The sequence below is a fragment of the Mustela nivalis genome (assembly GCF_964662115.1).
Source record: "Mustela nivalis genome assembly, chromosome: 14".
Taxonomy (NCBI): Eukaryota; Metazoa; Chordata; class Mammalia; order Carnivora; family Mustelidae; genus Mustela; species Mustela nivalis.
In genome coordinates this window covers 62,820,315-62,847,089 of record NC_139033.1, presented here as the reverse complement: position 1 = coordinate 62,847,089, position 26,775 = coordinate 62,820,315, and the positions used below count along the sequence as shown (strand labels likewise).

The following is a 26,775-nucleotide window of genomic DNA, read 5'->3' as shown; positions in this document are numbered from 1 at the left end:
TTCTCAGAAGGCAGAGGAAAAGGACAAAGAGATGGAAAATTGGACAGGAAAAAACAAATTCCAGGAAATATGATTCATCTAAGATATTCAACATCTGAATAAAGAGTCTCAGACAGAGAGAACTGAGAAAGCAAAAGGAAGGAGATATTAGTTATATAATTCAAGAAAATTTCAGGGAACTGAAGGACATGAATTTACAGACTTGAAGGGATCTCTGAGTACTTTGGCACAAGGGATATGAAATAAATTTATCAAGGGAGATCATACTGACATTTCAGAACACCAGGAATAAAGAAAGGATTCCATGCATTGTCAGAGAGAAACAAACGATCATACCCAGGGAATCAAGAACCAGAATGACAGACTTGTTGACAGCAACAGCGGAATCCAAAATGGAACAAGAATGCCTTCAAAATTCTCAAGGGAAGTCATTTCCACTTAAAATTCTTAAATGCTACCAAATTCTATCAAAGTCTCAATCAAAGTGGTGGATAGAGCAAATATTTTCAGACAAGTTCTCAAAAAAGATTTAGCTCTCCAGAAACTACAGAAGGAACTGATGAAGCAAGGGCATAAGATGAGAAGAAATGGGATACAGAAAACTACTGGTCCGGAAGAGGAGAGACAGAGGACATGAAAGGAGCTTCTAGTTAGTAGTGAAAGGATAAAAGTTATATAACAGGTGTAGAGGGCAAGCAGTTCAAACTAGGCAAAACAGAGGCTTGGGAGAAAGTTTCTGGAAAGTAGACTCTCTGATTTGTCTGAACATTTAGAGAGGATACTTAATTATGAAGGCTTTGACCAAATTAGTGATTAAAAACTTAGAACATTAAACAAATGAGAGAGCAAGACACTACTAACTTCAGGGAAAACAGAAAATGTAGAAAAGGAAAAAAATTAGATTGAGCTGCATGGCTAGGCTTTGGATAACATATATGCAGCCCTGATAAAGAACTCACTGAATATGTATGCAAACAAAATGCTTTCACTACATTGCAAAGATAGGAGGGTTGGTAGGTGAAGGATGGATGCATGTGGTAAAATGAGGAAGGAAAAAAGACGAGGAAAGACTCTTCTGTCATGGTGGAAAGTCAACAGATAAAGCCTAAAACTAAAATATCAAGTTCTAAAATGTAGATATTGTTTAGAGAGAAGGAAGCAAATACCAAAATATGGAAGTTCACATGACTCAAAATAGGCAAAACCAGAATCTAAATTTAGTTTGTCTGCCTCCAAATTACATTCTTTCCACTAAACTTGAGTACACCCCTCAAATTGAGGGATGCCAAAATTGTGATCTTTATTAAAATTTGCTCAAAATGAGATCATTTACTTTTTTATTACTGGAAGTTATTGAAAGTCAGAGATAAGTAAACTGAAAAACTAAGTAAGATATAAGGGGTTATTTGTCTTAAGAAAATATCCTCTTTCCAACACAGGCAGATACTTTTATATCATTTACCCACATCATAGGAACTTATAAAAGTAGACATCAATACTGAAATGTAATGATTATGTTAATTGGTCATCCAGGCGAACACAGAGAACTTCCTTCACATGGTTACAAGTTATTTCCTTCTTGCTATTGCAAAATATGTTCTTTGTATTCGTGACCATTTCAGGCCATTGACCTGTTGACCATTCTGAAAGGTCTCATATCTCTAGCTACTATGATGATGGTTGCTTGTTCAACCTTTAACAATATCACCTGTTTCTTTTTTTCTTTCTTTCTTTCTTTCTTGGAGTTTGACTTTCTCTTCTCTGTTTTGTCCCCCATGAAATGATTTAATTTTTGTAAAGATGAAAATGTAACCCATGTTCCACTTCTAATGCAACTCATCTAATCTGCTCTCACATTTTTAAACGTCTACTGGATATTTCCATCATATATTCTACTATTTCTCACACTTCTTAACTGTTCCAAATTCCTTATGATGACAATCAACGCCATTTCTGATGTAGCTCTTGATTACTTCCTTAATTTTATCACTCATATCTTGATCTGAAAATTTACTCTTAAGGTAGGATAAATTATTTAAACTCTTAAGAACTAACCATTCATTTTTGTCTGTGGCCATAGGAACATTCTCTCCTTTCTTGTTCAGACCCTCTGTCAACCTCAAGGCTGGTCCTTGTTTGTTCTTTAGGACTCATCTTTGAGGTGATGCTGATGATAACCCCCATATCAAACACAGTGCCTTAGACATAGTGAGTGGAACATAAAGATGTGTTGAATAAATGAACAAAAACACTTGTGGGTAGATAACTTATCTCTAGATAGTATCTTCAGTTCAACACAAATAAGCTGCTTCATCAGTCTTTCTTAAGTATTGCTTATTAAATAATTTTCCTTTTCTTAAAAAGTCACTAGATTTTGTGTTGTTTTTGTTATTGTTGTTTGATCTAAAGTGAGAAACTCTTTCATCTGCCTTTTAGGCTCTTCATAAAGTGGTCTGCAACCTAACTTCCTGTTGCCCCCCAATAGAAATAATCCTCTCTAATCTACGGATTCCTGAGTACTCCATGCCCATCTGTACGTACATCAGTTTGTTTTTCTATTTATGACATCTGTCCTGAAACTTTCTTCCCTTCTGACTTCAATCCTATACATGAGCAGCTCAAGGCTAACTTCTCTCATAAAATCTCGGAACTACTCTTGACTATATTGATGATAATAGCAACATTTTAGTCATTTATCAAATGTATTTTGAGAATCTGTTATTTGACAGGCATTGTTTAGGTACTGAGACACAAAAGTAAGCTGTGAAAAAGCAAGAACAAGCTAAAAGCAATTAAACATATGTTTACAAAGTGTGACAAATGCTAAAAGCAAGGGGCAAGGTAACACAATATAGTATTATTAACTATATGGTTTCACACATATTAGGCGAACTAAAAAACACAAAAGCTAAAAAACAACAATAAAAAAGAACTTATAGAAACAGAGTATAATGGTGGTTAACAGAGGCTGAAAGTTGGGAAACAAGGGAGTTGCTGGTCAAAGAGTATAAGCCTTCAGTTATAAGATACATAAGTTCTGGAGATATAATATATAGTATGGTGACTATAGGTAATAACACTATATTGTATACTTGAAAATTGTTAAGAGAGTAGATCTTAAGCATTCTTAGCATACAACACAAAAAAAGGTAGCTATATGAAGTGACAGATATGATAATTAGCCTGACTGTGGTAATCATTTCACAATGTATATTTATCAAATCACAATGTTGTACATAGCAAAAAAGATAAAATGTATCTTGAGTTGGCATGACTTAATCAGTGATCACTTTAAAAGTAGGTCTAGGACTTCTTTGGAGCTAGAGATACTCTACTACTGGCTCTGAAGAAGGAGAAAGCTAGCTATGAACTTCTTATGAAGAGGAGTGGCCTTCAGAAATTGAGGGTCTCATCCCGTAGCTGTAATAAGTGAACTCTGGCCATAAGCTCAAAAAGCTTAGAAGACCCTGGGATTCAGATGAGAATGCACCCCAGGCAAGAGCTTGACTACAGCCTTGTGATACTATAAGGGGATCCAGTTAAGTTGCTCCTAACTTCACACCAGGGAAAGATATCAGAGATAAAGAGGGGGCATAACATAATGGTAAGGGAGTCAATTCTCCAAGAAGATATAACAATCCTTAACATGCTAGTGTAACAACAGAGCATCAAACTATGTGAGGCAAAAGTTGGTAGAACTGCAAGGAAAAACAGATAAATCCACTATTATAGTTGGAGACTTCAACAACCATATATCAGAAATGAACAGATCCAGGGGCACCTGGGTGGCTCAGTCAGTTAAGCATCTGCTTTCAGGGCAGGTCATGATCCCAGAATCCCAGGATCAAGCCCTGCATCAGACTCCCTGCTCAGAAGTAGAGGTTCTCTCTCTCCTTCTGCCCCTCCTCCCCACTCATGCTTTCTCTCTCTCTCTCTCTTAATAAGTAAAATCAGAAAGAAAGAAAGAAAGAAAGAAAGAAAGAAAGAAAGAAAGAAAGAAAGAATAGAATCCAACAGAAAAAAAAAATCAATGAAGGCATAGTTTTACTCAATAATAGGATCAGTCAACTGAATATACTGGATAGTTATATTACGTCACCCAACAACCAAAATACACATTCTTCTGAAGTGTACATGGGAGACATTTACCAAGATAAACCACATTCTGGGCCATAAAACAGGTATTAAAATTTCTAAAAGAATATTTATCACAGAATGTCTCTTCTTAAATCAGAAATCTATAACAGAAATATGTCTGGAAAATTTCAAAACACTTGGAGATGAAACAACACGCCTTTAAAGAACACATGGGTCAAAGAAGAAATTTCAAGAGAAATAAAAAATATTTTGAACTAAAAGAAAAAGAAAAATACAACCTATCAAAATTTATGGTACACTATACTATCAGTGCTTAGAGAGAAACTTAGAACACTGAATGCATATGTTATCTAAAATCAATCTTCTAAGCTCCTAACTTAGGAGCTTAGAAAAAGAAGAGCACATTAATTTCAGAGTAAGTAGAAGAAAAGAAATTATAAAAATTAGAACAGAAATCAATGAAATATTAAATAGTAAGTCAATAGAGAAAATCAACAAAACTCTATACCCATAAATTTGATAACTTACATGAAGTGGACCAACTCTTTGAAAGACAGAATCTGCTGAAAATCACACAAAAAGAAATAATCTGAATAGGCCTATATCCATTAAAGAAATTGGCTCAATAGTTAATAACCTTCCAAAACAGAAACACCAGGCCCAGAAGGGTTCACTGGTGAATTCTACTAAACACTAAAGGTTATACCAATTCTTCATATTTTCTGAAAGAAGATAGAAGCAGGGGGAATTATCTCTAACTTGGTCTATGAGGTCAACATTACTCTACACCAAAACCAAACAAAGCCAGTACAAGAAAAGAAAATTATAAACCAATATCTTTTATGAACATAGATGCAAAAATCCTCAACAAAGTGTTACCAAATCAAATCCATTAATGTATAAAAATAATTATACACAATGACCAAGTAGGATTTATCCCACATATGCAAGGCTGATTCAACATTCGAAAATCAATCAATATAACCCCTCACATCAATAGGCTAAAAAAGAAAAATCACAAGTGTATCAATAGAGGCAAAACAAAACAAACAAACTTTTGAGAAACACTAACTCCAATTCATGATAAAAACTCAATATAGAAATTGAGAAGAACTTCCTCACCTTGATTAAAAAAATTAGCTACAAAAACTCTTTAGCCAACATTATACTTAATTATATACACTCAAAGCTTTCTTAACTAAGGTCAGGAAAAAGGCAAGGATGTCTCCTCTCACCACTTTTCAACAAGTCCTGGTTAATGCAGTAAGATTAAAAAAAAAAAAAAAGAAATAAAAGGTATACATTTGTTATGGAGACATAAAACTCTCTGCTTACAGATCACATAATCATCTATGTAGGAAAAAAGTCAACAAAAAAAACCTCTTGGAACTAATAAATGATGATAGTAAGATTGTAGGTTATAAGTTAATACACAAAAAATACAAAAGTCAATCACTCTACTATAACCCAGCAAGAACAAGTGGAATTTTTGAAATAAAAAAGACAATGCCATTACATTAGTAACCAACTCAAATTAAATACTTAGGCATAAACATAACAAAATATGTGCAAAATCTATATGAAGGAAACTACAAAATTTTGATGAAAGAAATGGAAGCACAAAATACATGGAGTGATAATCCATGTTCATGGATAGAAAGATTCAATATTGTCAAGATGTCAGTTGTTCCCAACTTGAGCTACAGATTCAATGCATCCCAATCAAAATCCCAGTCAGTTCTTTGTGGATAGCAACAAACTAATTCTAAAGTTTGTATGAGAGGCAGAAGTCTCAAACAGTCATCACAATATTAAAGAGGAAGAACAAAGTTGGGGGGACAGTGACATTACTCAACCTCAAGACTAAATATAAAGATATAATAATCAAGACAACAAGGTATTAGTGAAAGAATAGAAATATAAGTCAATGGAACACAATAGAAAACCCAGAAATAGACCCCCATAAAATCAGTCAACTGATCCTCAAGAAAGGAGCAAATACAATAAAACAAAGATAGGTTTTTGCTTTTGTTTTTTTAACAAATTGTTTTGGATTAACTGGACACCCACAAGCAAAAAAATGAATCTAGACACAGAACTTACACCACCCACAAAAATTAATCTAAAATGAATCACAGACTTAATGCTGAACAAAAAACTATAAAACTCCTGGAAGATAACTTGAGAAACTCTAGGTGGACCTTGGGTATGATGTTGACTTTTTAGATCTAACACTGAAGGCATGATTCATGAAGGAAGGAATTAAAAAGCTGACTTCATTGAAGTTAAGATAATTTGCTCTGTAAACATCAGATAACTATCTGATAAAAGACTATTACCTTAAACATACAAAGAACTCTTAAAACTCAATGATAAGGGAGTAAACAACTCAATTAATAAATATACCAAAGAATATATCAGACACCTCACAAAGAAGACACACAATGGCAAATAAGCATATGAGTAGATGCTCCATATCATATATCACCAAGTAAATGCAAACTAAGACAACTGAGATTCCACCGAACGGACCACACACCTATCAGAAAGGTCAAAATAAGAACAATGACATCACCAACAGCTGATGAGGATGTGGAGCAGCAGGAATTCTCATTTATGACTGGTGGGAATACAAAATAGTAGTTACTTCAGAAAGCAGTTTGGACGTTTCTTGGAAAACTAAACATACATACTGTTATCATAAAATCCAGTAATCATGCCCCTCAGTATTTACCTAAAGGAACGGAAAACTCACATCCACATAAAAACCTACCCATGGATATTTAAAGCAACCTTATTCAAAATTGGCAAGCCTGGAGGCTACCAAGGGATGCCTGGTGGCTCAGTTCATTAGATGACTGCCTTTGGGCTCAGGTCATGATCCCAGAGTCTTGGGATCAAGTCCCGCGTCAGGCTCCTTGCTCAGTAGGGAGCCTCCTTCTTCCTCTCCCTCTCTGCCTGCCACTCCCTCCAGCTTGTGTGCTCTCTCTCTGTCAAATAAATAAATAAAATCTTAAAAAAAACAATCCAGAGAGGAAACACAGAAGACGGTGAAAATTGGTGCATATACTCTCAAACTTTGAGCTGGATATAGATTTTTCTAACTATAGTATCATGGTTCCAAAAGACTGTCCATGAAACCTTAGATTGGGACAGTGAGGTTTACAGCATAAGTAAGCTATAGGGAATGTGGATGTTTCCCTATTGAATCTCTGTATGACGGGGCCTGCAGGACTGGAGAAAGTACCATACCCATCTACTATTTTTACAGGCTCTAGAGTGATCTCCCAGCTGAGGGCACTGTGGGGGAAAATTTTAGGGAAGCCATGACTATTACATCATAGCACAGAATTAGAGGTTTGAATTAAACTTGAGAGCAAATGGAACAGGCTGGGTGAGACAACATGCTCTACACAAGACCCTGGGACTGCAGACTGCCCCACTACACCAAATCCTGTCATTTCACATTGTTGACCCCCATCAAGAATGGAAAAAAAAAATGAAAAATTGGCTTATGGACTAGAGACATACATTCGAGGCCAGGGGACAGGCTAATGGTAGTGAAAGAGAGGAATAATTATCAGGCAAGGAAAAATTCAGAACAAACAAATGCACAGGAGCCCTTCTAGAATAAATTCCTTGATAATAAAAGATAGTCCAGCACAGAATAAATCAAAGTAACTCAGAAAGGGAAACAGTAATGAAAGTACTGTTTTGAGCACTGATTTCATTTAAATATGAAAATATAAAATTTGACATACTAATAAAAATGTAACAAAAATCTAAAATGAGGAAAGGGAATTGGAAGGATCCTTCACTTTATTTTTATTTTGTTAACATGCAGCAAAATTGACTTGTGGGCGGGGGCGGGATACACAGTTCCATGAAGTGTTACAAGTGTACAGGGTTCATAAAGAGAATCCTCTTCTCTATTTTATTTTACTACTAATGTGTTTTCTCTAGGCAACCGAGAGGTTGCCAGAAAAGCAAAAACCAGTTAATCAGTAATTCCAGCATGCACTGACCGGGAGACTTCTCAGGTAATGATTTGGTATTTATTTATTTCTGATAACTGTGATTTTGAGTATACTTTAGTTCACTTCTGGGGAAAGGTCTCACAGTTCTCTTTTGCTATTTCTTTTATGAGTGCAATGTTTTGAATATAGGGACAAATAGAACAACGACATTATTTTCCACTGTTTGTTTTTCTGAGACTTTAGGTAAAATGACCTATTAAGTACTATGAATGAAAAATAGTTACATAGTTGGTTTAGAGTTCTGCATTCTGTGTGCAGGGAATTCAAATATACTTCTAACGCCTAGAATTATTCCCCGAGGCACAATCTTTTACATGGATTTATTACCAAAAGGTTCTATTTGTGCAAAGTCTTATTATCATATGTGTATATTCAATAAACTTGGAGTACAAATAGCTTCCAGCTAATAATTACCTACACAAATTGTTTGTATAGCTATTCTCTTTTAATGCCAAATTCTATATAGAAGTCGCTTTCTCTATTACTGTAAATTCTAACAACTTTTAACTTATGCTATTCATGGTCTTGGAACTTTTTTAAAAATATGAAATAAAAATATATTAGCAATTTAATAAGATCACAAAATTTAGTTCCACCCATTCTCTCAAGTCTTAAACTTTTCAGTGGTGTGGCTACCCATGGTCTTAAGACTAATACAAATGTAAGTTATATAAGTCACTTGGAGAGGGAGACCGAGGAACAATCATACAAAAGCTTTTATTTCCTTTATTTTAAGATAATTAAGACTTTTAAAGAACCAACTCCCTCCCCATAATAATTTGTTATTTTTTTTCCTTATTAAAAGAATGCCAAATTCAAGCAGATTATCAATATTTGCCTAAATATGAGCTGAAGATGAATTATTACTTTTTCTGAGGAGTTCCTATTATTGTGACATTTAGCCTCCTGACAATATTTACTAGCAGTATCAAGAGACCAGTTCTTTCAGATTTTTCAGAAACTCTAATCTTTTCCTCTTATAATTTATAATGACTCATAAACTATCTTGTGAAATATAAGAGGAAAAAACTCTTAATATTTGTATCTTTGGTTTATTGCATTTTTAAAAAGATTTTATTTATTTATTCATGATAGAAGGAGAGATGCAGAGGGAGAAGCAGTCTTCCTACTGAGCAAGGAGCCCAGTGTGGGACCCGATCCCAGGATCCTGGAATCATGACCTGAGCCAAAGGCAGATGCTTAACCATCTGAGCTACCGAGGCACCCCTGGTTTATTGTATCTTAAGACACAAGAAGGTTGGGGCACCTGGGTGGCTCAGTGGGTTAAAGCCTCTGCCTTCTGCTCAGGTCATGATCCCAGGGTCCTGGGATCGAGCCCCACATCGGGCTCTCTGCTCAGCGGGGAGCCTGCTTCCTCCTCTCTCTCTCTCTGCCTGCCTCTCTGCCTACTTATGATCTCTGTCTGTCAAATAAATAAATAAAATCTAGACACAAGAAGGTCTAGAAGGTTTTTTTTTTTTTAAATTATTATTACATTTCAAGAAGTACCAGCTGGTTATGTGAAAGGTACATCTCCTATACAACCCTAAATGTTATCTTAGGACTGTGCAGAGTATTTTTACAGGGACCCGAGTACAAATATTATATCACACAATTTAATGGTGGGCGAAATATTTTAAATGGTTATTTCGAAACCCTTTTTTTTTTGTTCTGAAGAGTAACTCATTACAGATTTCATAAGTATTTTTAATTGAACCTCTTTTACTTTGTGCTTCATATAGAATCAACCCTCACTTTACCAATTAAACAGAAAGCTTTATTTTTTTGATAGTTGTAGATGTAAGGTACTGCGTGTTAGGGACCTACTTCTAATACCTAAGCACCAACGGTGCTTGCCCACCTTCCAGGCAATGCACAGCTGAGGATCACACTGGATCCCAAATTGTGCTGGGATCCATTCCACACAGCACGCTGCGGTGTCTGTTACGTGGTTGGTTTTACAGGCAAACACCATAGGGTACCTTGTCTCCTACACTGCCTACAAATATCTTTTAAGGATTTCTCTCCTTAGATGTTTAAATATAACTTACAGAGTATTGTGGAATGCTGAAAGATGTTTAGATATGTTGGAGAGGACACATTACTAATGGCCTGAACAACTTTCAAACATGCTAGCTCACTTCCATACAATAATGATGATGATCTCATTGGCTGCATGGTTGGCTTAAAAATCACAGCATATTTTTACCCAATTTTTATTTTGAGAAAGATCTAACCTGCAGACAAGGAGCAGTCATATCATGTCTGTTCTCCACTCTTTACCCAAATTAAACAATTGTTAACATTGGCCACATTTGGTCCTCTCCCTTTCCAGCACTTTTAAAACAGTAACTTTGCTCAAGCACTTCAAAGGAAGCTGCAGAGATCATGAGATTTCACCTGTAGATAATTTCAAGTATATCCTTTCTCCCGAAAAGACATTCTCCTACACAGCTCCAATATGATTATCACACCTAGGAAATGTATCGTGGATGTTCCATGATCTACAGCCCAAATTCACATTCCTCCACTGTCCCAGAATTAGCCTTTATAGCTTCCCGCCATTCACAGTCTAATCATGAAGGATGTGTTGCAGTTAGTTGTCATCTCTCCCAGTGTCCTTTGATCCTGAACAATCTTCTAGCCTGTGTGTGTGTGTGTGCGTGTGTGTGGGTGTGAGACCCTGACATTTTTGAAGTGTCCAGGTTGGTTACATTAAAGAATGTCCACCAATTTGGAGTTGTCAGAATGGTGCCTTTTAATTAGATGTAGGTGAAACATTTTTGGCATTATAACCTTCAAAGGGGATTACATATCCTATTTCATGTGTGTATCATGTCAAGAGGTACATGACGTCAATTTGTCATTCCCGTGGTGATGTCAAGTGTGATTACTTGGTTAAGCTGGTGTCTGCCAGATTTCTTCCTGGAAATGTATCTTCCCCACTTCGTAGTTAATAAGCAGTCTGTGAAATGCCATTTAGAGATAGCATGGATATCGTGTCCCCAAAAACCATTCACCCAGGGCTGGATTATTCTTTGATTACTCTTGTAACAGTGTTGCAAAAAGGTGACTTTATAATTCCATCATTTTTTAAATGTATTTTCCAGCAAAACAGAGCTTTTCCTTCTACCACCATCTGTACACTACACACACATTATACATTCATGATGCTTTTCATATTCAGTGTGCTCTAATCCATTACATATATTATTACTTTTTATGTTCAAATGGTCCCAAATTGGGCCTTGAAGCATGAGTCCTTTAAAACTGGCTCTTAACGTCCTTCCAATGTGTCTCCATCAGTTTTGAGCAATTCCTTATTTTCTGGCACAAAGGGCTCGAGGCTTAACAGATTCTCCCCTTAACTAGTCAAAGCAAGAAGGCTTTAAATAAAAAGGAGACTTACTCAACTCAATTTTAATACAGCAATTGGAACTTAGGCACAAATATTAAAACAGCATCTAAATGCAGTAAGTGCCTAGTAAGTATAGAAGTTCTCTTCCTTAACTATTTTAGCCATAGTTTGAAGCCTCTGTGCAATGCTTAAAAATATGAACTTTTAACTTACAACCTCAGCTTTTATCTTGCTCTCTCATTTTCATATATTTATTCTTATTTTAATTTTTGTTATCCTTCATCTCATGGATGTACACACAGGACCATATGGTCAGGTAACCTCAAAAAGATTTTTTTCTTTCTTCCAACACGATACAATCTTAGATCACTGTCTAATGTGAAAATATGCACAAATGGCACACCATAAAACTCTCATAAAGTGAAGCCTTTTAAAATTCCTGTAATTATCAAGAGATTTCATATGTCAGAGAATATAATATAAAGGAACACTTGAGCTTTTTGGTGGGGGGAGGGTAAGAAATTCAATAGACCAGCTGTACTTTCTAAGCAGATGTATCACTGAGCATGTCACCTCTGAATGAATCACTGATAGGGACAGAAACTGAAGAAAGAGGAGTGTGATATTTGGGGAGATGACAAAGAAAGAAAAGTGGGGTTTCAAAGCTTGCAAGGTTTTATTTATGTGTTTTCACTGGAATATGAGAGTGGGTGTGATGGATGTTTGTGTGTACACATGCGGGGTTAAAGAGAGTGATGATGAGTCAACATTTATTTAGTAAATACTTATTACACTCCCACTATGAGCAGGCACTGCAATATTTTCTAGAAAAATAAAGGCCATCAAAACTAAAGAGATCTCTACCTTAGCGGTTGATTAAATAATTACCCAAATAAATGTGAATGTGCAACTATCTGGGATGCATAAATATGGATACATTTATACATACAAATACATGTCTGTATATATTACAAGGATATCTGGCTCAGTCTACGGGGAAGAAATGGCTCGTTTGAGGAAATGGGATTTGGGTTAGTATTGGAGGAGCTAACTAGGAAGTAATTAGGCAATGTTTGGGTATGTGTATTCATGCATGTGGGGATGGCAAGAGCATGGTGAGTCAGAGCTACTAGAAGAAAGTCAGCCAGCTGAAGCAGGAGGGTAAGAGTGGGAATATCCAAGAGATGAGACAGGAGGAGACTAACATTGCTGAGTTGCAGAAAATCAGATGTACAGCTTTGGGCTCTACCAAGCAATGGTAACCCATGGAAGTGGTGTGTGTGGTTAAAGCAATGATAATATTTGCTAGCAGTATCAAGAGACCAGTTCTTTCAGATTTGATGATAATAATTACATTTGCCCTGGTGCATGGAATAGAAGGAAAACTATATCTGAAGCCAGGAGACCAGTGATGGAGCCCCTGAGGTTTTCTACACAGCAGCATGTCAAAGCTTAGACTTGAGTGATGGCCGAAGATAGATTTGTAATACACTTTAAAAAAATGTATTATTGAAGTGTAATTGACATACAGCATTACATTAGTTTCAGGTGTCTGATTTATAACACACTTGACCCAATCAACGACTCGATGAAGGTTCTGTTATGGAGTGGAGGAGATGAAATGTCAAGGAAAAAATCCAGATGCAGAGCTGGGGAGTACTGGAGGTTGGGATGAGATGGGCAGGGATTGCAAGTTTGAACCTGTTTCATTTGATATTTAAGACGAGAAGAATAAATGCCCAACACTTAGCTAGTTCTATAAGTGGGGAACTTAGAGGGACTTCTTGAGCTGTAAATATGTTTTATATATGTGCTCTGCATAAAATACATGCCAATAATTTCAAAGAATTCTAGTTGGATAGTATTCAGTGTAGATATGTTGGGAAAATTCAAAGTGAACCAAGTTCCAAGGTACTAGATAAACAATCTCTCCTACTTGGAAGCTCAGGAATTTGCAAATCCATTTCCATCCAAAGCGCTCTTATAATTCCCTGAACTGCAAAATCTGAAAATCTGACTTTGCTAGATTTTTTTTTTTTAGCAAGTCACAAAAGTGATAATGTAAATACAGGATTAATACCCGAAATATTTAACTATCAGTACAACTTGGGTTCTGGCCACAAATAACCAGTAGGACCATCCCAGTGTATCCAGCTGATTGCCAACCCTGTCACAGTAATGGAGTCTCATTCTCTAATGGGAAAAGTTCCTAATTGAAAATTAGAGTGCAAATATTAGAAAGTCAAATAATGTTAATGGTCACTGCTTTTAGTCCAATAATGTCACTCATACATAAGCATTTTTTAATACATTGGGAAAACTGATTTTGGTGGGGGGAATAAATTACTCTCACTCTAATCCATTCAAAGAAGGCTGTGGAAAAATCAAATTTATTTAGAGATATGTTTCTAAAAAATCATGCCTGCCTTTCAATTTGGGCACTTCTTTTTTTAAAGTAATCAATGCCATCATTTTTTGCAAATCTTCACAGACTGTATTTGCTTCAAGTAAGCTGTAACAATAAGTCACAGCTCTAACTCTCTCTGTGATAAAAAAGAAAACAGTAAAAATGACTACAAAACTAAGTGAGCCTTGAGCTTCTTGCTTCTGAAACTAATGGAAAAGTAAATATTACATTTTTTATTTGAATTGAAGAAATTGTTTTCTTTGGATTTCCCATTTTCACCTATTTCTAGAGCCTTCTGAAATTTCTTTCACTACACGGAGTGGGTATATTTTTCCTTTTCTTAACTACATTCTTTAGCATGTTAGATTTCAGTTAAGGGTAGCATTGAAGCAAAAAGGGGCACAATGAGGCTAGTAAATGGAAGAAGTAATATCTGTTTATTTGGCAAAAAAGAAGAGGGGGTTTTCTGTTGTATGGTGGAGTTAACAGCACAGAGAGGGAGGAGGGCTTTGCTTTCACAATCTTTGCCTTTTTCCATACAAGAGGAAAAAGCCAAACAAGAAAAGGCAGATTTCCAATAAAATTTCACTGCCTGCACAGATCTTTGTGCTCTCAAATGAAAGAAACTCCTTATTTTCCTTATCACCTCCACAATCCACCACCCTCAATTTCATCTTCTCTCAATTCCCACTGCACCACTACACTCTTATTAGAAATTGTAACAAAAGAAGACCAAATAAAGTTAGAGGTCAATCTGAGGTTGAGCATCAGGTCATTCAATTGCCCAGGAAGCTTCCAGTAAGAATGAACAATATATACCAAAACAATCATAGATCAAATTGTGCTCTGTACAACGGCTGCATCCCCTTTGTAGGAAAAGCTATCTCTCATGATTGGGTAAACCATGCCCTCCTACATACAGAACCTTGTGGTTATGTCAAAATAACTGGTTATTCTCACTGTGTCATACACAGTCACTCACACACACACACACCCCGTGACTCTTATCGTAACTGTTAAGAATTTACATGAAAAAGTCTCCTTCTTTAAAAAGACTAAGATATACAATGTTATAAAAGACATCTAAAATGGACCTGGAGTGGAAAATAATCTAAGAAAAAAAAAACAATTTTTACTTACAATTTAATAAGTTTAAGATACTTGCCGTCGCTAATACTGAAATGATATCTCACATAACTCTTAATTTTCAAGAGCCAGTCTTACATGATGGTCTGCCAGTCCAAATGTAAGAAGTGAAAATCTTTGAGTTTCCCTCTCAATCCCCTCCTTGTTGCTAGGGTCCCACGTTCTCCTTTATGTTGCACGTACAGGTGGTCTTCAAACCCTCTAATCTCTCTGCGAATACTCCATATTTTGCAAAGAGAAGAGATGTTGGAGAGCCTCTAGGGTGTCAACAGTACCCAGACCACTAAGAAAGACACCACAGTTGTCTATACCTTTCCTCCCAGCCCAACTCCTATATGTTAGCACAGGATGCATTTATTTTAAGCAATATCAAAAAAAAATCTAATACAACAGTTTATTGGATGGGTAACACCTCTTGGCCTCTTCTGTGAGCATACTTCACAGCACTATTTTATGGTACAACAGCGAATATTGAACCAGTGCAGTTCAACATGTCTCAAGGGCACTCAAAATACCATCTCAAACAATACCTTCTTTCCCACTTTTTCACTGCCTGAAACCACGTGTGTACATGTAACACACGCATACACACACATACATGCATATACACACATACATATGTGTGAGTGTGTGTATCGTCTCTGTCTCTATGAAAGGCTTTAGTGCCTTTTGGAGACATGCATCTAAACAAGGTTAAGGCCTGGGAGAACTAAGATACTAGCCAGCTTGCACATTAGTTTGTAGACACTCACAGTCACCCAGTAAAGAGGGATTTCTAGGAGAAATGAGGACCAGAAGAAGGAAACTTTTTTAAAGGGTCCAGTGACAGAAAAAGACCAGAACATGAGGTTGAGTTTGACGGTCAGAGAGTCTGTAATCCTAGTCCGCTGAAGGCAGGAGACTGGTGGACAAGCAGGACAGTCCTACTTTAAAAAAATAACAATCTTATTTATCTAGTCCTAGGGCTCCCCTCAAGGTCACACCACCCTTGGAGAATATTTTGAGAGGGCTTGGCTACACTCTGTTCCCCAAATACCCCCCACAACATGCAGTGTCCCGATGAACTAAACTTATAGTAGATATCAAACTATGGAATCTCGTAGATAATTGCAATTAAGCATTTTATAAGAATTTCCACCAAAAGCCCCGAGACTGACAATTAAGGTTGTCGAGGTGAATAATTTAGTCATTCCATGCAGTCTATCTCCTAACTGTAGAATTGATAGATTATAATAGTAGAGGCAATATCAGCACCAAATCAATAATTTTCATTTTAGAAGTATTTTATCTGCTATTATTGACGATATGGTGGGTAACCTCCAGAATCCCTTGAAATAGAGTTCACACTAGTAGCAGAATGAAAATGTTCCATAAAATAGGTTTGGAATTTTGGTGGAAGTATATTAATAGTATTTACTCCCTCATTTGCAAAATATCACACTTCCACGTTTTCTCCACTCTGACAATCTATAATTTGACTTGGCATATTTTCCCTGGAACGATTCCCATTATATTCTTCTTTATCACATACAAATAAATCTGGCTTGTAATTATCCTAACGTACTTTTAGTCTATCCTGTTCTTTCATTTTCCTGTACTTCTTGTATAGAATGTCTTCTGATCTTTTTGTCTTAACTCCACCTTTATTCATTATCTATTCATGCAAGCTTCTGCTTTTTTAATATGTGCTCCCGTGACATCATCCCCAGACATTAGTACAGTTGTGAACTACAAATTAACTTTTATTTTACTGCTCCTTTTCATTACAGATATAATCGGTAACTAGATTATTGATGAATTGCATTTTAGGATATGAAGGGGTAAACACAAAATATTTGCTGTTAAAAAAAAAAAAAGAGACTAAAAGGGTTGAGAATCACTGTTTGCTCCATGGGGACCACTCAGTGAGTGGATGACAGAAGACAGAAAAATCACGAGCATTCTGCATCTACCTCTGTACCATTCCGTTTGGTGGCTAGCATGTGGAACTGACGCCGTGATGGCCAGAAAGAGTTAACTCCCTTGCCTAAGCACCCAACTTAGCACACGGGGAGCTGAATGAGTCAGGAGATCAGGTTTCTGCTCTGCCACTAACTACCAGTGTGACCTTTAGCTGTTCACAGTGATCACTGTGAGTCCCCATTTCCTTAACGGTAAAATGAGGGCATTGGAATAAATTACTTTAAAGGTCCTTTCCATCTCTATAACAAGATGCATAATTTTGATTCTAAGACTTAGGCACTGATCAGAAGAAACTGATTTCTTTAACAAATGTGTATAAAATATATCCTGTAGGTCTCAAGCATACTTCCAACCACAATATTTCTTTTAAAATAGTCTAAAGCCCAAATCTTTAAAAAAAAAAAAATGCCATGCCCTATAAAAAATTTTTTTTAAAGAAGTTTCTTCAAGAAAGAAGTACCCCTCCACTTGCAGTACGGGGCACATTTATGATGAGGACATAGTGACCCCTCTGAAGGGAACGTCTACTTCATCACCGTTCTGCTCACTGCTGAAAAAGTTATAGTTTTACTTTTTGCTTTGAATTCTTTTTTAAAAAGGTTTTATTTATTTGAGAGCGAGAGAGCATGGGAGGAGAGAGGTCAGGAGGAGAAGCAGACTCCCTGCCGAGCAGGGAGCCTGATGTGGGACTCGATCCTGGGAGTCCAGGATCGTGATCTGAACTGAAGGCAGTTGCTTAACCAACTGAGCCACCCAGGCACCTCTTTGCTTTGAATTCTTGAAATATGAGTGATCTTATCTGCTTTCCCAATCATATTTTTATAAGCTCTAACCTTCCTACAGGTTTCCCAGGAGTCCACAGAACTAACAATTCAACAAAATCTATAGACAACTGAACGGTGACTAGAAACGAGGTGTTGAACGACCAGGGCTACGGTGCGAATCAACTTCTTGTTCAAATAACTATTTCACCCACAACCAATTTTGCCCTAGAGCTTTTGAAAAACACAACAGAAATCTGTTAAACTGCCAGTCTTGTTGAATTTCAACTATTTTCTCTAACCAGGTCCACGGTAACAATACACACTTGACAGCTTCTCTTCAGTGAAATGTACTTCGATTTGGAGCTTAGGGACAGAGATCAAATGGACCAAACCCCTTATTTGGTGGCGTCTTGCTGTCTCTTCTTTAGAAAGTACCTGGGGAAGGCTGAGGATTATCACCTTAACACACACACACATATGTATGCTTTAGAAAAATCTCATGCTTACAGATTCTTAGTATAAGATTTATCAATCAGAATATTCCTGTACGGTGTTCAGGAGTAGTCCACTATCATTTAAAAAAATATATATTCATCACCTCTCTTACATGTGAAGTGGGATTGAATTTCTCAGATTTTGCTTGTAGGACTTTTATTTTTTCCAGGAACATGTCTAGTTCTTAAAACGAATTCATTAAGCAGGTATACAGTCGAGTCTTGATTATGTTTCTGTGAATGATATATATTCCACTGCAAAGTTCCCATACCAGCTTTGCTTATTTCTATCACCCAGCTCCGTTCTGGGCAGGCTGCCCATCTGTATCACCTTCCTATAAATTGGTTTTGGTGTCTGAGGTCTATAAGCTCATTTAAAAATTAACCTAAACAAAACAAAATAATTAGAAAGGCAACTTGCCCACAATAACAATGAAAATCTTTTTTAAACCAAACATGTAATACATTCCAGGGACAAAAACAAATGACTTTTTAAATAACCATGATTTTGGATTATCTTTGCCTCTATTCTTCTCATTAACATGAATAATTCAGAGTGCTTACTATACATAGTGAAACTGTTTCCCCTCAATAATTCATTTTTAGTATACAGAAAAATAAGATCTAACACATCCTTATGTATTTCCAAAGGTTTAAATTAGGCCTTTTTTTTCAAGGCAACCTAACTTTCAAAATTGTGTATAGTTTGGGCTCATTCCCTTCAGCCCTATCCTGGTAGTAAGTAGGGAGGATCTTGGGCTTTCAAAGCAAAAGCAATACAGAACAGTGTACCAGGTCAGAAGGCAGAAACCTCACCTTTCTTTGGTTCTTGATATTCTGCCAGTACATACATATTATTTGCAAAGTGTGGGCAAGATTGCCAATATCGTTTTCCTTAAAAACATGGAAGTGATTTGGAACATTATACCTAGACTGGGGTACAAAGGATTTCCCAGTGTTCTGGTTGCACTGAAGGAACAATATATTTATTATGCAACTTAATTTTGAGTGAGAAAAATGTCCTAACATTCCAGTTGTAGCTACAGCAAATATCCCTAAATGTGAATGTTTTCTGGGATTGGGGAAGGGGAGGGGACCTCAAAACCCCAAATACTGCTCTAATGGTGACATAAACAAAATGAAGGGTGTGAATCTATCCACTGATTACATACAAACTCCTCCAAGTTCCCAAACACAAATATAAAGAATACTAGCTAGACATGTTACTCATATCCTTTGCAACATCAACAGCCAACATCTGTGGGAAACAAGCGGTATGTCTTCAATCTACTTCATCTGGGGTTTGGAATATTAAGTTAGCTTCCCATTTTGTAAATTCTTCCTGGGAGGAGGCCATATCCTTCTGGAACCACGCTAATTTTCTGGAGTCACGAGGCTGTTTAATGCACTGCTTCAGAGCACCAAATGCTACCCTTGTGGCCAGGAAGAAAGAGAAAGAATGTCATCAGGAGGAGCCTAAAGCTGTACAAATTCTCAGCTTCTGTTTGGTAACAAAAAGGTGAAGGGAAAAAAAAAAAAAAAGAGCAATTAGATTTCACTGGAGTATATACACCAGCCTTGGCCAAAGGCTTTCAAACTTTCTTGATTTCTTCTTTCACTGAAAATAAAAGGAGAGGAGCTTAACACAACAGTTGCCAAACTCGGGTCAACATCAGATATCACTGCAGTTTGGGGATAAAATTCATGGAAATGTAGGAAATGAGGATATATGTTTTGATACCTGTGAAAATAAAAGATTGCGCTTTTAAGTGAGAGGGAGAGAACAGATGGTTGGTAATGATTTAAAACATTTATGGTTTTGGACTGTCACCAAGCCTCTGTATTAAAAAATATGGTATTTAGTCAGTACGTACCAACATCTATCTGCAAGGTGCTCATTTTCTAGAGGATGCTACTGTAATAAAGGAGATAAAACTCAAATGAGGCACAAGGAAAATTCTTCTTGCTTTCTCAGAATATTCAGTGTGTGCTATTTCTTACTGACCATATTCAATCAAAATGTTTTCTGTGTGATGAAAGGATTTTAATTTTTCCTTGATAACTAGTCAACTATGAGTGTCCAGGAATTGTATTCCTTTTGAATGCACGGGGTAGAACTGTAATTTTGTTCTGTATATTTCATTCACTTTGACTGAAGCTGTTAAAAATCCCTTAAGCAATAATAAAATCTGGTAGTCCAGGGTAGTCCTGCACATGAAAAACAATAACATTCTCCTTATCCTCAATTTGGTAGACAGGCATATGGTGTTATAATTGTGTACTGGAATCGGCAGGTGCCAGACCACTGAATCAAGAAGACAGATAAATATTGAATATTGTCACCCTCTATTTTGGTGTGTATACGTGAGTGCAAAAGAGGCCAGTGTCCTTTAAACCCAGTGACACAGTGACAGTCCAGACAGAGCTGTATATAGAGAGACTGATGCAGTGTTTGGAGTTAAAGCGCTGAAAAAATAAACACTGTAAATAATATTCTTAATTACTATAAAAACTGCTGCAGGGGAGTCTTATTAAACATCCCCAGTGTTTTGATTTGGTTCTGATAACACAATGGGGGGAAAGTCACGCAAACACGAACTCTATTATTTACTTGCCATCCCTTTCAAAACCCTGGGAACGATTCAGGAACAGTTTGCCTGTGGGAGGGAAGTTGGGGGTGGATCGCGGGGAGCAGCGGCTGAGGCTTCGCACCTGTGAACTTAGTTGGAAATAACTCCTGACAGCCATCAAAGAGAACACCTTGGAGCCCTCTAACAGAAATATGCTGACAGGCTGTCCAAGCGGGGCAGAAGGGGGAGCGGGTAACCGTGCGAAAGTAACCGCAGCAGCGACCAAACAATCACGCCGTCCCTACTCTCCCCAACCCACTCCAGTCTTCCCCCCGCATCACGTCTCCCAACCCTTCTGCTGGGGCCTGGTCCGTCCGGGCTCCGAGGCCCCTAACTTCCCTCCCACCTTGTCCTCAGCCCTCGCCGAAGCTTCCGCAAGGTCCCGATGCGAGAGAGGCACCGCTGCAGAGATGCTCCTCTTTCTGCCAAACAGGCCGGAGGACCGGATCAACCGGCATCGGAAACTCAATACTGTGCCCTGGGGTGCCCTCCTGCCAAGCCCCGCTGGCGCCAAGTGCGGACTCGCACCGGAATCCCGGGACTCCCGGGCGCCCCGCCGGGCCCGGGAACCCAGCGCAGGGAGCGAAGTTCCGCCGCGCGTCCTCCTCCCGCGCGCCCCTCCCGCGGCCCGTCCCCTCCACCTCCCCGACACGCCGCCCCTCCGAGCCGGTCCAATAAAGTGAACGGAAGTGGGTTCAAATATGGGGCGGGGGGAGAACGGAGGGAAAGACGGGGTCAAAAGGAAAAGAAAGATGCCTTCCCCATTGGACCGAGGCGAAGTACCTGAAAAGGTGAGGACGCACTCCCCCGCCCCTGCAGACCCCTCGACCGCGGCTGCTCCGCGCTCCCCGCACCCCTGGCCCCACGCCGGTGCGCTCACCTCGAGAGCGGCCGCCGGCTGGTCCCCCTTTTCCGGGAGCGGAGCTTCGCGGGAAACTTCCCCGCGCTCCGGGGCAAACTCGGTGGACTCCTCCCCGCCGCGGGCCGTCGGGGGCGCAAGGGCGGGTGCGGCGCGCCGGGAGCAGGGGCAGCGCGGAGCCCGGCGCTCGCCCTCGCCCGTCCGCCCGGCTGGCTGCGGCGCCGCCTCGGCTCGAGCCCGCTCCCGCTCGCGCTCGGTTCCCGCCGCGGCCGCCGCGCCCCCGCCCGCCCCGGCGGCTCCGCCTCCCGCTTTTATCTCCCCGGCCGCGCGCCGCCCGCCCCGTCGCCCGCTGCTCGCCCCGCCGCCCGCTGCTCCGCCGCCGCTGTCCTCCCGTCCCCCGACTTTCTGGCTTGTCCCCCGCCGGCCCCTCTGCCCTGTCTCCCGGCCCCGGCGCTGCGGAGGCTCGAGTGCCACCCAGTCCGGGTTTAGGAAGTAATTATCCTCGCCCTTTCCGGATTCCCCTTCCCCTCTTCACCTCCGCCCCGTCCCAGATTCCTTTCCCAGGTGTTGTTCTAGAAACACCCGAAGCACACATCAATAGGTTAGTAGGTTATGGCAAACACGGACTCCAAAGCCTTAGAATTTCTTTTGCTTCACAAATACACCACACACACACACACACACTCAGATGATGGTGGGTTAGTAGGTACAATACAGGAGTGTGTGTCCAGGGTGGGTTCCTTAGAAGGTCTGTGTAAAGCAGGGCGTCCTTAAAAAAGATCAGAGTGACCATTTCCAATATTCCAGTCCTCTGAGATCTCTCAGGCCACGCATTTCAACGGTGAACAAGCTGAAGTTGGCAGTTCGCAAAGGGCTTTGCAAAGACCAAGATTAGGATGAATATTCTTTTATCATTAAAGGAAACGAACCATGCACTGAGATTTTAAAAAGATTAAATCTTTAAAAGACGTAAATTTTAAGTACAAAAGTTGTGCTAGCAACAATTTGACGGAACTAGAGCAAATAAAATGGACAAAATCCTTGACCAGGCAGTGGTTTAGGCAGTTTTTACGAACTAAAGAAAAACGTTTTAAAAGTAATAAGTGGCTAAGCCTACCCCACGGCTACATTAGAATGTATATTTTTTTCAAACTGAGCTCTTACCCAGTTTCTGCACTGAGTAGGTCTCATTCTTACCGATGGGGCTTAGAGATAACTTATGGAGGGGAGAAGGTCAGGGGAGGAAGGGCGGGTAGGGAATTTGGTTAATTGAGGAAATACTGTGAATACTCTCTTTGAAAGAATACTCTTTGAAACAGAGCCTGATTCTTCTCAAATAAGAGTTTTATTTTTAATGTATATGTCTGCTGGTTTGTTATTAATATTGAGCTCAGACAATATCTGTCCTCCATGCAATGAAGGTCCTTATTCACCACTAGAATGAACCTCTTTCTTTGCAGGGGGACTTCTAAAGAAACTAGGTGGTGTCCCTGAGCTGTATTTGACTGGTAGGCAATTGGTGAGTGGTTGTTGAGTGAATTAACCAATTTAACTTAGTCGCTTTCAGTTTGGTCCTAAGGGTGTCATTTGGTGTTCTAGGAAATCTTGGAGTTGTGACCATTATTAGAGCAGTGGACTCTGCATCTTGGATGCTGGAAGTTATACAACTTTGGTGACCTGCGCCCTTTCTTTTGCAAAAGACTTTGAGCAAGAATATCATTATAACTCTATTATTTCTAAATTATTAAAGTTTTTGTAGCCAGTGGGGAAACTGGGCAGGATCAGGTCAACCTCTGATTGAGTTTGCGTGATTGACGTGCTGCTAGGCATTGCCAGACTACTGTTGGGTTAGCCTCTATTTCATTCATCTTACCATCACACCAAATCAAACACTGAGAAGTATGAACTGTCTTCTACTCCTAATTCTGTGTCCAAAGCAGTTACAAATATTTTTAATGACTAAGAAAATTGAGGTGTTTTTTTTTTTAAATATCCAAGTTTGATGAGTAAAGTTTCAAAGAATCACCTAAAAGTGTATAACAAGCATCACTGTAAGACACATCTCATGGCCTTTGGTTGGGAGTTATATGGTTAAATGAGAATACTGCTTTAAAAAAAAATTTTTTTTGTAGTTAAACTAATTTAATTTTTGTGTAGTGAATTATTTCTGAAACATTGGTTCACAGCATGTTTCTAAATTCTCTAGTCTATTAATTTTGTTTAGTTCTGTGATTTCCTTAAAATGTTTAACTATTGACTGTTTCCAGGCAAATATGAAGCTTCTGGATCATTGATCCTTTAATGTGTAGGTTAGTAGCAATTATAGTCATAAAAGGACTTCCTGCCTCAAATCATGAGTGCTTTTGTGGAAAGAGGGCTTCACCATCACAGGGCAGATATTATTGGGCTAAGCATAAGAAATGCAGTCAACCTTGACTTTAAAAATGTAAATAATAGTATGAAGAATGAGCACAGCAAGCTGCTCATATTTTGTGAAAGGTGTGAGTAAAGAAAATAGGGGTAGAGGGATAAGAAAAGAGTAAGGAAGGATATTTTCCTGGTGTCTGTATGTACAAAAAAAGCGATTTTAAGGTGTGAACATGGCACTGTTATGGGATAGCTCTTGGTATTTTTAAGTTTGTGCTTTTCTTTAACCACATACTTCTCAACGATGGCTTGCCTTAATGAATGGCCAAAATAATAATTCATCAGAAATGCATTAAGCACAACGTACAAGGTCATGTGGGGTCGCAAATACATCTAAACCATCTTATTTTTTGTCTCCAACTGTTTTGCTGAAGGAAAGCAGAGATATCTTTACTTGGAAAGAAATACTTTTACATAAGTCAATAGAGGATAGTCCAGTAGCTATAGGAACTTCTCTTGCTCTTATTCTGTACAGCAGGAGTAAAATAAGAAAAATAATGAAAGAACATGATTTATGTTGATTCACAGCAAGGGAACACAAGCTTTCCCACTAAGCTGGGAGGGGAGAATAGCAGAACCAAGTAGTAGTTGATAGAAGACACTTTTCTCCCAGGCTTTTCTGGGAGAAAAGTAAAAATAAATAAAATTTAGGGAAAAAGAAAAACTGTTTCTAAAAGCTTAAGCCAGTGAGGTGAAGAAGAGTATTGGAGAACTGGATTGAGATCTAAGAAGATGGGTAAGTCTCTTCTCCGTGGGCTCTGTTTTAACCTCTGTAGGGCTTGAGGTCATTGAACTAGACAAGCCTTAAAGACCCTTCTACCCTCAAAACCTCTGCCCTGTCTGGCCATGATAACTTATTTTGATCAGCCTATTCAGATGATTATTCAGCTTCACATATCAGTTTGTCTGCATAGTGACATCCAAAGCAAATTCTAATCAGAAAATAAGAGACTGGTGTAGGCTTTTTTTCATTAGAAGAAATTCAAAACGAAAATGAGAACCTGCTAGAGAAATGTAGTACTGATTATCTGAAGTTGTTACAGGGTGCAGGATACGGGCATCTTACAAAGTCGAACTTCCTCTCTGAAATTTAAGAGGAAAGCATCCTCTTTTCATATCAGGAATAAATAGGGCAAAGGACAAAGCATTAAAATTTTATAGTTGAGGCGTCTGGATGTATAATGATTTTGCTCCTGCTACACATAGTAAATTTTGCAGTTTGAGGGAGATTAAAATTATTATGTAATGGATTGAGAAAGAACAGGGATTTGGCTCTGGGAGCTCTATTTTTAACATTTTTTAAAAGAAGAGATTATTTTCTTAAAAATTAAATGAAATATCAAGGATCAGATATATATAAGTAAAGCACAAATTAAGTGTTCAGAAAAATATATATATATAAAAAGGAATACACATGGAAAAATATATGGAAAAAGCACAGGATAAATAGTAAATGAGGAAGAATGCCGATCCCTAAAGAATAAAAACCTTTATATGATAAAGAGATGTTGATCAAATAGAGAAACTAAAAGATAATTACAAATAAATAAAAATGAAACAAGATGTGTTGCCATTATTATTATTTATCTGTTGCCCAAATAAAGCAATGATTCAAGGTCAAATAAATTAGAATAGTCAGCACCTAATAGTCTTGGTAAATAGAGCAGGTCAATAAATATGTATTGATTGGTTGATTGAATAAGAACTGCTTGCAGTTATTTTAGGAAAACCAAAGTCACTAGGCAAGCTATGTATGTCATTTCTTAAATTAAGCAAGTCTGAATTTCCTTTAAAAACTAACAAAAGGCAAAACCTTTCCAAATAGTACTAGGCAAAGAAATTTTATGAAAACTTTACAATATCATGTTCATATATAGAAAAACCTAAATTGGAAACTTGTATAAGGTGGAAATGTAAATGTGCCTATATAAAGAAATGATATTTTGCATCTTTGATGATTTTTGATAGGTGATTAGAACAGCCAAAATTTTATGTGAACAATTTACAAAAAAAGCAAAATCAAAACTTTTCTCTAAAGCATGGACACATGCTTTTTTTTATTTTCTAAAGTGGGTTCAGGTTCTGATGTGGGTGATCAAGATATTGGTGGAGGACTTCAAGGTCCTAAGAGAAAATAAAAAATAATTTGCAATGGTCTGAAATGATGAGGGGCCTGCCATACTGCACATTTCAACAGGATCTAGGAAAGAATGAGTGATGGAGCCTTCCTTGAGAAATATTTTACTAATTAATTCACCAAGCGTGGTTGTCTAGTCAGTGTGGGCACTCCATGTTAGTGTCCTGGATACAAAACTTAATAAAACATGGTCCCTTTCACTGAGGTGGTAACTAATGGATTCAAATCACGTATCATTAAATTTAGAAATGTTAAGCTTACAGGAAAACAGGGGAAGAGTTGCTGGTGGAAAAGAAAAGGAAAAATCAAAGTCTCTTTTTATGATTTCTATTCAAAGATGTGTGTGAATGTGTGTGTGTGTGTGTGTGTGTGAGTGTGTGTTTGAAAAGGATGTAAAAAGCAAGCAAGCTTTTAAGAGATTTGATGAAATCAAGAGAGTATGTCAATGATGTATCC

At 38.1% G+C, this 26,775-nt stretch overlaps 1 protein-coding gene across 1 annotated transcript in view; it reads right to left on the bottom strand.

Annotated features, from left to right (window-relative positions):
• CHST9 (carbohydrate sulfotransferase 9) overlaps positions 1-21,993 on the bottom strand; it is a 228,629-nt gene extending 206,636 nt beyond the window's left edge. The window contains exon 1 of the mRNA XM_082698877.1: positions 21,777-21,993. The gene's annotated coding sequence lies outside the window, so the exon portion shown is untranslated. The remainder of the gene's footprint in view (positions 1-21,776) is intronic.
• Between the last annotated feature and the right edge of the window lie 4,782 nt (positions 21,994-26,775).